Consider the following 15,826-nt stretch of genomic DNA (forward strand, 5'->3'; position numbering starts at 1 on the left):
AAGGAGATTGACTTCATCAGCAGCCTCTTTGCTATGTGCAAAACCAGATTCGCAAACCTCAGATGCAGTTCTTCAGTATTGGACGAATGCTTCTTTGAAAGAAAGCATTATCCAAGTAGAGGAACTTCTTCAGAACACAACTCACAAACTCTGGTTTTCTCTCCTTGCTTTCTGAATGAACAACAAGCTTCTTATATCTCCTTGCATGTGGCTGAGTTCTTCTTCCAAGGTCAACACCTTGAGCCTTGAGCTTCACCAACCCACAAGCTTACTTTTTCTTCTCAAGCATCAAAGTAGAACCTTTGCTTCTGACTTCTCTAACTTGACTGAAAGCCACAAAATAGTAACAATAGAAATCTTCTTATGGTCAACTTGATCTTAGCCATTGAAAAACTACTTGGTCCCCAACTATCACTTGTGACCGTAGATGTGAAGCAGAATAGGGCAGAGAACAACTTTTCCTTGAATGCCATTTTCGGGTAGTGCAGAGAGTTGGGAAGAAGGGATGAAGATCTGATGCATGCAAGATGAGATGGATTACCTTTCTTAAGCTTGATTTGGATTTTATTTTCTGTTATAGCTTCTGTGCATCAAGCTTGAAATCTCTCTCTCTTGCTTCTTTGGTTACTAGCTTATGGAAGAAGCTTTTTCTCTCTTTCTCTTTCTTACTTTTCTGATGCCATGATTTGACTTGATTAGAGAGGAGAGGAACGTTGCTTTTGGTTAAGCAAAAGAGAGGGATTTTCATTTCTGAAACCAGATCGGGCTTGGATCGAGTATTGGTATGCTTGGCCCGATTTAATTTCTTTGGTTTCTTTCTTTGCTTTTTGCTTGGGCTCTTTATTTTGCTTTCAGCCTAATACTTTTTGCTGATTGCTTTTTATTCCATTTGGGCTATTAACGTTTGGCCTGCAACAATAAATAATTAGTTAATAAGTAAATATAATTAATCAACACTAATTATTTATTTTGCTCAAAAATAATGTTTGTCATCACTAATTAATTTAGTTAATTTCTTAACTCAACAGTTTCTATTGTTGATTTCTTGCTTTGATTAGTTATGGCTTCCTTTAATTATTGCCATTTATGATGTTTACTTCTATTGCATTCTATGTATTTGTTGAAATGTTTCTTTTAGTTATGAGTTAGATTTTTCTCCTCTTGGCTTGGGTTGAATAATTAGAGACTCTTGAGTTATTAAACTCTTTTGTTGATTGACAATTGGAATCTACTCATTGATTTGAATGCCACTAAAGATAGTCTTTCCTTAGGATTTGACTAGGACTTATGGACTCAAGTTGATTGTATGCACTTGACTTTCCTTCATAGTTAGAGGTTAACTAAGTGGGAGCAATGGACAATTCTTGTTACAATTGATGATGATAATGAGGATAGGACTTTTAGTTCTCATTCCTTGCCAAGAGCTTTCTTAGTTATTAGCTTATTTCTCTTGTTATTTACATTCCTTATCTCTTATTACAAAAACCCCAAAACATTCCTTCGTAGCCAATAACAAAGCACTTCATTGTGATTCCTAGGGAGAACGACCCGGGATTAATACTCTCAGTTATTTTCATTGGGGTTGAACTTGTGACAAACATATTAAATTTGATGTGAGGATTCGTTGTTGGTTTAGAACTATACTTGCAACGAGATTTTATTGTGAAATTCTATACCGACAATTTTCTTACATCAAATTTTGGCGCCTCGCGCCCTGTTTCTCCCCTGTTTCTTCTCCTTTCTCCTTTCTCCTTTCTCCTTTCTTCTTCTTTCTTATCTCCTTCTTCTTTCTTTCTACCTATTTTCTTCTCTCTTCTTCCTTTCTTACTTTCTTCTTTTCCCTCTCTTCCAAAAAGAAAAGAGAAAAATAAAAAATTTCACTTTTTATTTTTCTCATCTTTCATTTTCTTTTGTTTATTGCATTTGCATACTTTTATTCAATGCATTTTAATTTTGTTTTCATAGCTTGTTCTTATTTTCTTTTCTAAGTTTCTCATTTTAATATTGGTGTTGAATTCTCCTACTCAATTGTTGAGAATTTCTTGCATTGTTTTGGTGCTTCATGACTTGTTTGGCATTAATTGTAATATTTGTTCCACACACAAGATTAGTGCTTTAATCCTTCCTAACTCATTATTCTTTGTTTTTGTACCTTATTATCATTGAGTTAGGATAGGACCAAATGCCCTCATGCTTATCACTAATCTTGTTTATGTCAATTCTTGTTGAACTTGATGTTCAACATGCTCTTCATGGTATTTACTTATGCCTTGATTTTACTCTTGTATCAAGTATTAGTTGATATGCCTTAGCTTATATTATTTTCTCACTTATATGTTGTAGTTACCATGTAGTTGAGAACATTACTCCAATTTGGCATTAGCTCCCGCCTATGTTCTATTTGCTTTTATATCTTTGCTGTGGGCTTAATTTTCTTTCTTTTTTTTCTCTCCTTTTAGGATGGCCACCAAGGATGGAAAAGGAAAAGTTTCTACATGGGGCGATGATGAGAGAACTTTTAACGGTTTAGAATTCACAATAAATTCTCGTTCCAAGTATAGTTTCTAAACGAACAAATAATCCTTTCATACAAAAGATTGTTTGTCACTAAAACAAACCTCTAAATTTATAAACCGAAGTATTGGAACCTCGGATCGTTCTCCCTAGGAATTACAATAAAGTGTTCTTGTTATTGGTTGAGGTATGTTTTGGGGTTTTGGGAATAAGGAACAAGAAATATAAATGGCAAAGAAAATAAACTAACAACTACAAAGCTCTTGATAAGGTATGAGAACTAGAAGTCCTATCCTAGCTATCCTCCTCAATTGTGACCACAAATTGTTCATTGCTACCACTTAGTTAACCTCTACAATGGAAGAAAGTCAAGTGGATGAATTAACTTAATTCCAAAAGTCCTAGCCAACTCCAAAGGGAAATACTAGCTTTAGTGGTATCCAAATCAATTAGCAACTTCTAATTATCAATCAATAAAGGAATTAGATAACTCAAGCGTCACTAATTACTCTACCTAGGCCAAGAGGAGCAAAATCTATACTAAACCTAAAAGAGGCATTTCATCAAACACATAGAGGGCAATAAAAGTAAACAACATGAATTGCAAGAATTAAAGAGAGATCTAACTAGAATAGCAAGAGATCAACAATAGAAAAGGAAAATAATTATGAAACAACGAAGAACTTACCAATTGCATTGAAGAAGAAATGTAGATCTACAAAAGAAAGTTCATAAACTACAACTAACAATACAAAGAAATTATAAAAGAAGAAGAATTCTACAACTACAGGAGAACAATTATGGAAAGAAAAGGAAAATTAGAAGAGAGAAGAAGAACTAGATCTAGATCTAAACCTAATCCTAATTCTAGAGAGAAGATAGAGCTTCTCTCTCTAGAAACTAACTCTAACTACTTCTCAAACTTAAACTATGACTAATGATCAAAAGTATGTTAATTTTCCTTTAATTCTTGGCTTAAATAGCATCAGAAATGAGTTGGATTGAGTCCACAAGGGTTTAGAAATCGATGGCCACTAGTTGCATTAAGTAAATCATGTGCACCCATCGGCGCGTACGCGTACCATGCAAGTGCGCCCCCTTATCTGCAATGTAACTATGGCAAATCTTATATCATTTCGAAGCTCCAGATGTTAGCTTTTCAACGCAACTAAAATTGTATCATTTGGACTTCTGTAGTTCAAGTTATGATCGATTAAGTGCGAAGAGGTCGGCTTGACAGCTTTTGCGATTCCTTCATTTCTTCATGAGTTCTCCATTTCTACATGCTTTTCCTTCATTCCCTTGATCCAATATTTGCCTCCTAAACCTGAAATCACTTAACAAACATATCAAGGCATCTAATGGATTCAAAGGTAAATCAGGATTAAACAATTAAGGGCCTAAAAGGCATGTTTTCACTCTTAAGCACAAATTAGGAGACAATCATGAAACAATGCTATTTCATTGAATAAATGTGGGTAAAAGGTCATAAAATCCCCTAAATTAAGCACAAGATAAACCCTACAAATGGGGTTTATCAACCTCCCCACACTTAAACCAAGCATATCCTCATGCTTAAACCAAGAATGAAGTAAATGGTATCAACATTTATTCAATGCAAACTAATCTAAATGCAATCCACCTATATGCAACTATCTACATGAATACAATTGCTTGGTCAAAATAAATCAATTTCCAAGGAGCATATATGCACAAGGGCTAAGGGTATCAACAACTATACCAAACCACAATTGAATTGAGCTATTAAATATTTTTACAAACTTGCATGAGGAGTGATGATCATAGGTGAAAAACATGTAATTGAGGAATCGAACCCTCACCGGTAGTGTTTGCACTCTATTCACTCAAGTGTTTAGGGTTGATTCACTCAATTCTCCCCTAATCATGCTTTCCAAGATTTATTTTTCTTCTAACAATCGACATTTATTTCATGCATGCATACAAGTATCATGAGGTCTTTTCATTGGTTGTAATAGTGCTAGGGTCAAGGTAGGATGCATAAATGGTTAAGTGAGCTTGAAATTTGAATCTTTGATAAGCTTAGACTTCCCACCTAGCCTATGACATCCTATACAATTCAAAAGCTAACCTAACTACCCATTCTTCACTTTTAACATACTCATGCATTTTCTTTTCATTTCACAACACTTATGCATTGATCCTTATTGAGTTTTGCTTTGGGGCATTTTGTCCCCTTTTTATTTCTTTCTTTTTCTTTGTTTCTTTCTTTTTCTATTTTTTTTTCTTTTCTTTTCCATATTTTTTTTCTTTTCTTTTTTTTTTTATTTTTTTTTGCTTTGTGATATATACAAACACATCAATGCATAAGGTTTTACATTATTACACATGAGCATGTACCCAATTTCCAACATTTACAACAAAAATACAAAACTACCCTTTTATTCACCCAATGTCCCAAGTTTTCCCACACTTGAATGTTACTAACACTCACTAGCCTAAGCCAATCAAAGATCCAAATGAAGGACATTTATTATTTTTTGCTTCAAGGCTTGTAATGTGCTAAAATTAAGAACAAGTGGGTTAAGCGTAGGCTCAAATTAGCTAACAATAGAAGTTAAAAGGTAAGGCTATTTGGGTAAGTGGGCTAAATGAAATGATGGCCTCAATCATATAAATGCATGAGTACACAAAATAATGGACATAAAGAATCAAACAAGTCAAAGATTACAATCATAGAAAGAGAATAATGCACACAAGAAGGAAAATAAGTGGTTATAAGATGTAACCACGCAATTAGGCTCAAAACTCACAAGCTTGTGTTCTTAGCTCAAAAACATGATCCACACAATGTATATATGATTCAAGCAAGTTCTATGAAAAGTTTTTACTCAAATTAATTAAGGTGCCCTATAGATAGAAATCTTGAAAAATTTTATTATTTTGACTAAGTTTATTATGTATATATATGCAAAAATAAGAAAATGAAAGTAAAATCCTAAAAACCTAAAATGAAATGCAAAAGTGTTGAGATTAGAAACTTGTCACCCAAAAATAACCGACCGGTCCCCACACTTAAAAGTTTGCACCATCCTCGGTGCATTCAAAGATGTGCAAGGGGGTACGGCGACACCATAAGATGAGAGAACACAAAAATGAGGAAGCATACATTATTGGAATGAGGGACTAATCACTAGAATTGAGTGAGTGAATTAGTGTGACATTAAGAAATATTAGGTATGTGAATTATAAATTGCGCGGTTTAGAACACACATTAGCAAAAAAAGCAATGTCACAAAAGAAGCATGCACTTCACTTATTCTAGTGTGCTTGAGATGCTTTAAGTAAACTTGTAAGGTAAAATAAGCATTAAAGAAGCATGAAGGCATTCAAGCTATAAGCATATGGATGCATATGATCACGGAATACAATGCATTGAAGTAAATACACAACATCATCTATCAAGAAATTGCCTAATCAAAGAATAAGGTTCAAATCACATGGTGGCCAAATCATGCAATTCAAGAAGAGTTACAAGCTCGAAGGTGATTCTCCTCACTTGGTATTCTCAAGAGGTAAGCATGAAGAACTTAAAACTAAATAGAAAAATATAACCTTAATCATAGAATCTAACAAAGATTATCTAAAAATATTCATGCTAAAATAGCATTTAGGCAATAAGAGGCAGCAATGTATAGTAAACAAAGTCACTAATCCAACACTTATAATGAAAAGGGAGAAAATGAAATGAAAAGTAAACTAAAACTAACTAATTAGATAACTAACTAAATAATTAACTAACTAATATAAATAGTTATCAATGGTGTTTGGAAGTGTTGGATGAGGGGTAGAAGAAGGGAAGAAGAAAGGAGAAGGAAAGAAACGGAAAGAGGAGAATAAAAGAGATGTGTTGAAGGAAGGACATCCGCGCGTACGCGAGCATGGCGCGCGCTTGCGGATGGTGGTGTAATGGACGCGACGTGTACGCGCACATGGTGCGTGCGTGTTGATGGCTTGTTTCGAGAGTGGCGCGTGCGCGCCAGGTGCGTGTACGCACGAGTTGATTTGTGCCTCGGGCACAGCGCGCGCACAGCGTTCGCACAACTCTCGTGTTTTTGGCTTGGGGGTAGAATTTCTCAATCCACACATACGCGTACATGGCACGTACGCGCGGGTAGGAGAAAATGCTTAATGCACGCGTACACGCGCAGTGCGCGTACGCGCGGATGGCGCTCTGTTTTTCAAAATTTTTCTTTTTATGTTTTTGCACCAATCCAAGCATTCCAAACCTCCAAACAGCTACCAAAACACCATAAAACCTCATTTAACATACTAAACTACTAATTAGACTCAACAAACTCAACAAAATATAAAATTAAGCCAATTCTATTGGTATGTACAAAAAAATGAAAAGAATTTACCATGGTGGGGTGTCTCCCACCTAGCACTTTTATTTATTGTCTTTAAGTTTGACTTTTGATGGGGTCCTTGCTATGGTGGCTTATACTTGAATTCACTCTTGAATCCCCACCAATGTTTGCATTTCCAATGACCACCGGGATTCCAAATTAAGTGCACAAGGCCTTCAAGGAGGCTTAAGCAAGTGGCAAGGCCCCAAAGTTGATGGTTGTCTATGTATATTCCGGGGTCCCATACTTTGTTTGTCAACCCCCTTTCTTTTTTATCTTCATGCTTCCAATAGGGTGGTAGACTTATTGAATTCTCTTTTGAACTCCTACTCATCATCCTAATTCCATTGACTTGAGTTCCACTCCACCTTTGAGTCTTTGAATTTAATGAGGAAAGAGAAAAATAATAAAATAACACCAAACTTAGAATTTTTTGATCAAAACAATGAAAACAAATAAGAAAACTTTGAATGTCAAGATGAACACTAAGAACACTTTGAAGATCAAGGTGAATACCAAGAACAAATTTTTGGAAATTTTTAAGAAAATAAAAACACAAAGGACACCAAACTTAAAAAACTTTTATACTTTGGACACTAATAATTCGAAAATACACAAGAAAAACAAGGAAAGATACAAAACAAGAAAAAACTAAAGATCAAACAAGGAAAATAAACAAGAACAGCTTTTGCGAAATTTGAATTCAATAGATTTTTCTGAGTGAGAAAATGTATCTTTTGCAAAATTTTTTTTATAAATGCATACTGGTGCTTAAGCCGGTAGTACTGGCTCTAGTCTGTCTGGTACCACGTATTGAGAAAAATAAGATTTTGAAAATTGAATATATTGTTTTGAATGAACAAAAATAATTTATAACTAAAAACTGGGCGCTAATTGATGAATCCATATTTGATGATAAATTTTGGTTTGATTTGAAAGGATTTCATCATACAAACCCACATTTATTTCTCAAAATAACATACTTTCGTTTTTTCTCTCTAAATTGTGCCTAATTCTGAAAACATGCTATCTTGTGCTTAATTTAATCAATTTTATTCCACTTTCATTCCATTTGATGCCTTGATGATTTTGATGAGTGATTTCAGGTGTAATAGGTTGGAATAGCTTGATAAGAGTGGAAGAAAATCATGGAATTGGGAGAAAACATGAAGAAATCAAAGGAGCAAAGCATTTCAGAGTGTGCGGCACACTTTCTGTGCCTACGCACAAGGGTCAAAATCAACACTTGTGCCTATGCACAGAATGGAAATCAGCAAGTGTGCCCATGCACAACTTCTGTGCATATGCACAAGAGGAAATTCAGCAAGTATACGTACGCACAGGTACCAGCGCATGACTTCATTAAAAAGTCACGTGGCTCACGATTTTGGAGGCTCCCAGGCCCAATTCTGATTGTTTTGAAGCCTATAAGGAGGCTAGCAACATACAATACACTTGAATACTTCATACAACACATTTGAGGAGTAGTTTTAGGGTAGTTTAGGTTAGTTTTCTCTTAAATTTCCTTAGGTTTAATTAGGATTTATATTTCAAGTTTACAATTCCCAATTTTGATCTTGGATTCTAGTAATTTTCATTGTAAGTATTTCTGTAATTTTCTCTTTTATTATACTACTTGTTCTACACTTTCTTCTACTTTAATTTCCTTTGTCAATATATACATAGTTTTGCAATTTTGAGTTTTAGTTGATGAATTTAATGTTTAGTGGTTGTTTTATGTTTATTGAGTTGCCTTTGTTGATTGTGATCATTTGTGGTTCATAGTTTTCATCATTTTCCCAATTTTGCCATGTTTTATGATTATACGCTCTATGTGTTTGATGAAATGCCAATTTTAAATATGAGGTAGATTTCCACCCCTTGACTTGGAAAAAATGAGTATATAGAATACTAGAGTTGTAATGTCCGATATTTAGTGAGAATTCTTGGGTTGTTAGTTGTTATTATTTCCACTAACGCTAGCTTCTTACCAAGGTAATTAGTAAGCTAGCTAGGATTTGTGGATTAATAACAATTATGCTCAGTTGACTTAATAACAATTATACTCAGTTGACTTATCCATCAATTTTGAGTCTTACTTGTTCATATTACATACATAGTTCTTTTATTTCTTTATTAGTTAATTAATTACAATTTTAGATCGTTCTTTTATCTCTTTATTGTTTGCTTCTTTATTGAAAACACCCTTTTCTTTTCACAACCAAAATTGTGCACTCTTAGGCATTAGTTCCTAGGGAAGATGACCCGAGATTTGATTACTCTCGGTAATTTGAATTAAAAATTTTAAACTTTGATTGGGAGGATTACTTGTCAGTTTAGACTATGCTACTAACGAAGTGATTCTTGTTTTGCTAAATTTCCGAATCGTCGTAAACCCTCTCACATCAAGTTTTTGGCGCCATTGCCGGGGAACTTAGTGCAATTGAGTGCCATAATTTTGGTTGTTGTGAATATGTGAATAGTGTGAATAGATACTTTTTGGGTTGTTTGTTTGTTTTTGCTGTTAATTAGGATTTTGTTTCGTTTGTTAATTGATGTCTTTAGTTTCAATTTTCAATTTTCTCTATGAGTTATCACCCTCTTGGTTTGGAGTATGGTTGTGATCATTTTGTAGGGCTTGATAACTTCAATTTTGGATTGTATCATGTGATTGGAGCATCAATTTTGGAAGGAGCAACCTCCTCTATACTACAATGAGCAAAAAACCCTCCCCAATACGCATATCTGAACCAAGGATATGGTGGATTTCACTTTGATTATGCACTTTCACCACTATATGCCTATAACCCATACCCCAACATAATCCTCAATCACCACATTTTCAAATACCACACCAATACTATAATCCACCTCCTTACATACCACCTCAAAAAATATACCAATATGTGTCACCTCCCACATATACAACCTTTCTCCTAAACAATAGACCTCTTTCTTCACCCCAATATGAAGTTCCCCAACCCTTGACCCAAGAATAACAAGAACTTCAAGCCTTTCTCCAAGAGCAAGAAGGATTCCAAAGGACACAAGGGCAATTCATGGCCACCATAGCTGAAGCGGTGAACCTCTTGGTTCTACTACGCTCATCCAATCAAGGTCCTCCTCTTGAAGAATGTGAAGCATCAACTAAAAGGTGTAGTGAGGAGGGGAATGTGGAGCCACAAGAGAAAGAAGAAGAGAGAGAGCATGAATGTAAACAAGAGGGAGATAGTAAAGTATTTGAACCGAAGGAGAGAGAGAGAGGGAGCATTGAAGGAGATTGACCAAAATGTAGATTCCATCATCGATGATTTTTTGTCCACCTTGGTCAATCCCCTTAATGATCTTAATGAACCTCTTCCTATTGAGTTTGTGAGAGACATGGAGGTAGACTTCTCACAACCTCCTTGTTATGACTTGAGTGATAGGGAAGAGAAAGTCGGTGAGGAAGCAATTCTGGTTCAAGAGCACATTGAGTGGGTAGCAATTTCATCTATGAGCTTCATTGGCCCCCATCAACATGCTATCTTAGAGATAAATTACCAACTCAAGGTCCTTCTTGGGTTGGTACATGACGGAGAAAGAAGTGTTGGTTGCCAAAGGAGTCCAAAGCCCTTTATGAAAGCCGATTCAAGCTTTGGGATTCAAGCATGGTGTGAAGCACAATTGAGTGATTTTTGGAGTGTGTTGGGGTACTTCAAGGATAATTTGAGAGCTTGTCCATCCAGCTTGAAGAATAAAGATCAACAAGAAAGAGAGCAGAACCTAGAATATGGGATCCCGGGGGAGCTTTAAAGTTCAAGCTTGGATGGAGGTTCAAGGAGGAGTGGAAACATAGGCCACCCTAACAAGAGTCTCCTCAAAAAGTCCAACTTAAGGACAATAAACCAAAATGTTAGGTGAGAGACACCCCACCATGGTAACATTGTTCTTACCTTTCCTTGTTTATAATTTTGATTTATTGCATGCTTGCCAAGGATTAGTTTGATTTTGAGCATACATAAGTTAATTTTCATATGGATCATGCATTTATGGATATTTGAATGTTGTGGGGTTGAAATTTTGGTTGAGCTAAGGTTGAATACCTTAGGATTTGAGAATTTTTTTTTTGCAAAAACAGGGCTTTGTGCGTGTACACACACTTGTGCGTACACACGCAACCTCTATATTTCGCGTCCTGTGCATGCGCACCCCCTGTGCGCACACACACCAGCTGTTGTGCCCTTTGTTCACAGCACTCGCACGCCTTGTGCGTGGATGCTCCCCTATTTTTCTTGTGCTTTGTGCGTGTGCACCTGCTTGTGTGTACGCAGACATCCCTCTTCTCGCGCTCTCTGTGCACCTGCACAGAGGTGTGCGCCCGCACACCAGCTTGCACCCCTTCTGTTGGGAGTGCTGGCACAACTTGTGCGTATGAATCCCTATCCATTTTTGTTCCTGTATGTGCGCATGGACCTGTGTGCGCACACACACATGACCCTTCCTCAAGTTAAAAAAGTGTTCTGTGCGTACGCAGAAGCTTGTGCGCACTCACACTTCTTAATCTCCTCTCTGTTCAGAGCATTCGCACACCCTTGTGCGTCCGCTCACCTTCCATTTTTCACCAAGTGTGCGTATGAACACATGTCTGTACATACGCACAGGTGCTGTTTTGGGCAAAATTTTGATTGTTGTTTTCTTTGAGCCCTAAAGCACTTCCACCCCCTCCATCTATCTCTTTTCTTACTTTTGCCCTATTTTCTATCTTTTCTAGTTCATTTTATTTGTATTTCATTTTCATTTTAGTAATTATATTAGATTTAGTTTAGTTGTTTGTTAATTAATTAAATTGCAAGTGTTTAATTGATGTTGATTAGGTTGCTTCTTGTTTGAAATTTGATGAATATGTGCACTGAGCATTGCATCTTAATTTGATTGCCTAAATGAATTGTGAGTTTGATTCATATGTTGTAGCTACCATATGCATTAGACTATATCCTTGGTTGGTAACTTAATCATGAATTGTGCACCTTTACTTTAGTGAATTGAAATGAATTACTTGTTCATCATGATTTTGATATCAAATTAATCACATTACAAGGCACTTGTTTGTTTTAATGCTTTGCATTTGTTTGAGTGACTTGACTTCACTCTTATCAAGCTTATCAGTTTTTGCAATAAGTACCTTTACCATGTGACTATTCCATTATTTTTCATGATGAATAAGGTGTTTTCTTTTCATTATTGGATTGGTTATTGTTTATTATGCTTCTCTATCAATTTTGCACTTACACTTGCACAATTTCAATATCCAATACCTCATATATTCAATTCACTTTAGTGTGGTTACCTAGGTTTGTCTGTGCTTTGACTCTTGCTTATTCTTTACTTGCAACCTAAGCCACTTAATTGAGGAACACACGCTATTTTTTTTTGATTATGTGGTTGCCGTTTTTACCCGGCCAATGTGTGTTTTCTAAACTGTGCACACTTAGAATACACACATTGTCTTTTATCATACCACACACATCTAACTTTTCCTCAATTCCTCTTTATTTGTTTTATACAGCAGCCTGAGCCCCAGTGCCCACCAGCTAAAGGTGGAGCCTCACATCTCTTCACCCCCGGATTATGTGGATGCACGGAGGACCGTGCAATGTTTAAGTGTGGGGGAGGATCCGCAACTTCGGGGCATAAATTTTTTCTTTCCCAACACCTTGCATTAAATAAGTTTGGTAAAATAACAAAGAATTTTCAAGAAATCCCTTTTAGAGCGTTCCATTGAAAACTTGTTTTTGAACTTGCTTGAAGTATTCTTATGGAACATAGAAAAGAACTTGAACAAAATACCAAGTGAGATTTGAGTTTCAATTGTGTGGTTATACATTTTCAACCACAAATTTTGTTCTTGTGTGTTATACTCCTTTTATGATTGTGATCTTAGATTTGCTTGAGTCTTTATGTCCTATATTTGATGTTTTAAATGCATTTAGTATGATTGATGCTATTTTTGAAATTAAACTCAATAGCCCATATAGCCATACCCTTATATCTACCTTTGTAAACCACTTTTGAGCCTTTAGTTCCCCTTTTTGTTCTAATTTTAAGCACATCTTTCTTCCTAAGCGAAAAACTATTAATGTCCATGAATTGTATCTTTGATTAGCTTGGGTTAAAGAGTATGTGTTATTCAAGTGTGGGGAGATTTGTGGGGACACATTGGTAGTTAGTTTACTTTGGGTATTCATTGAGAAAATTTGAAAAAATGGGTAATCACTCATGCTTTCATTACTTAGAAACATATGCATCTCTTTTTGGAGATAAAAGAAAAGAGAAATTTTGGTGTACATACTTTGTGTATACAAAAAAAGAGAGAAAAAAAGAGAAAAAAAATAAAAGAAGAGAAATGACAATGAAAATGTAAATAAAGAATGCATATGTGTGTGAATTGGAAATAAGATGCATGAGTGAATGTAAGAAAAGGAGATGAATGGGAAGTTAGGTTATTTTCTTTTGTGTAAATAGGTTAATACGAGATTAGGTGGGATACTTGAGTTAATCAAAGATCCAATCTATTAGTCCACTTGACCATATTAATCCTACCTTTACCCTAGCCCCATTACAACCCTCCAAAGACCTCATGATATTTGCATTCATTCATCAAGTATTTGTCGATTATTAGATGACTAGCAAATCCTAGAAAACGTGATTAAAGGAGAATTGAGTGATTAAGCCCTAAACACTGAGTGACTAGAGTGTATACACATCTGGTGAGGGGTTCAATCGCTCAATTCTATGATTTCATTCCTTTGTATCTTCTTGCAAGTTGCTCGTTAGTTTTTAAAAATTTCAAATCAAATCTTTGGACATTGATCATACTGCTATATTTTCTTACCTTAGCCCTAAGGTATTATTTTGGATTGATTGAGATTCCATTGTTCGTTTTTGGCAAACTCAATAGAGACTATAGTATAGATATAGATAGATAGTATTTTGCATAGTTGCATGCACATAGGTAGATGCATTGAATAAGTTGCTTGCCCTTTTACCCTTCTCCTTTGATTGTGATTAGCATGAGGACATGCTATTGTTTAAGTGTGGGGGAATTGATGAATCCAAATTTGATGATAAATTTTGGTTTAATTTTAGTGGATTTCATCATACAAACCCACATTTATTCATCTAAATAGTATACTTTTGTGTTTTTTTTCTAAATTGTGCCTATTGTGAAAACATGCTATCTTGTGCTTAATTTAATCAATTTTATTCCACTTTCATTCCATTCGGTGCCTTGATGGTTTTGATGAGTGATTTCAGGTGTAATAGGTTGGAATGGATTGATAAGAGTGCAAGAAAAGCATGAAATTGCGAGAAAACATGAAGAAATCAAAGGAGAGAAGCATTTCAGAGTGTGCCCACGCACACTTTTTGTGCCTACGCACAAGGGTCAAAATAAGTACATGTGCCCATGCACAGAATAGAAATCAGCAAGTGTGCCCATGTATAACTTCTGTGCGTACGCACAGGAGGAAATTCAGCAAGTGTGCGTACGCACACACCTGTGCGTACGCACAGGTACCAACGCGTAACTTCATTAAAAAATTATGTGGCTCGTGATTTTGGAGGCTCCCAGGCCCAATTCTGATTGTTTTGAAGCCTATAAGGAGGCTAGCAGCATACAATACACTAGAATACTTCATACAACACATTTGAGGAGTAGTTTTAGGGTAGTGTAGGTTAGTTTTCTCTTAATTTTCCTTAGGTTTAATTAGGGTTTATATTTCAAGTTTACAATTCCCAATTTTGATCTTGGATTCTAGCAATTCTCATTGTAAGTATTTCTTTAATTTTTTCTTTTATTATACTACTTGTTCTACACTTTCTTCTACGTTAATTTTCTTTGTCAATATATTCATAGTTTTGCAATTTTGAGTTTTAGTTGATCAATTTGATGTTTAGTGGTTGTTTTATGTTTATTGAGTTGCCTTTGTTGATTGTGATCATTTGTGGTTCATAGTTTTCTTCATTTTCCCAATTTTGCCATGTTTTATGATGATGCCCTCTATGATGAAATGCCAATTTTAAATATGAGGTAGATTTCCACCCCTTGGCTTGGGAAAAATGAGTATATGGAATACTAGAGTTGTAATGTTCGACATTTAGTGATAATTCTTGGGTTGTTAGTTGTTATTGTTTCCACTAACGCTAGCTTCTTACTAAGGTAATTAGTAAGTTAGCTAGGATTTGTGGATTAATAACAATTATGCTCACTTGACTTACTTTTCAATGTTAAGGGTAGACTTCGTGAGATTAATGCATCGTTATTATCATAGTTGTGGTTATGGCGAAGAAGAAATTCCATAACTCTTCCCAAGTCAAGGTTTCATTAATGTTTTGAACCACATTTCCATCAATTTTGAGTCTTACTTGTTCATATTACATACATAGTTCTTTTGTTTCTTTATTAGTTAATTAATTGTAATTTTAGATCGTTCTTTTATCTCTTTATTATTTCCTTCTTTATTGAAAACACCCATTACTTCCCACAACCAAAATTGTGTGCTCATGGTCAATAGTTCCTAGGGAGAACAACCTGAGGTTTAACTACTCTCGGTTATTTTGAATTAGAAATTTTAAACTTTGATTGGGAGGATTACTTGTCGGTTTGGACTATGCTACCAACGAAGAAATTGTTTTGCTAAAATTTTGGAACCGGCACAATTCTCTATCCATCACTAATCTTAAAGGTTTTAGCCCAAAGTTGTGCCAAACGGACCTAAAAGGCTAATGGGTTGGACCAGGACCAAGTTGGGCCTAAGCCCAACATATATAAACACCTTTTAATGAGCATTAAGCTCATTCTTGCCCAAATTTGAAGAAAGGGGGCACTGTTAGTTGTGAAGGGAGAAGAGAAGAGGAGTTACTATTCATCTCCTCGTTCAATT

Source organism: Arachis ipaensis, chromosome B4, assembly GCF_059453495.1.
Source record: "Arachis ipaensis isolate K30076 ecotype BB chromosome B4, ASM5945349v1, whole genome shotgun sequence".
Classification (NCBI taxonomy): domain Eukaryota; kingdom Viridiplantae; phylum Streptophyta; class Magnoliopsida; order Fabales; family Fabaceae; genus Arachis; species Arachis ipaensis.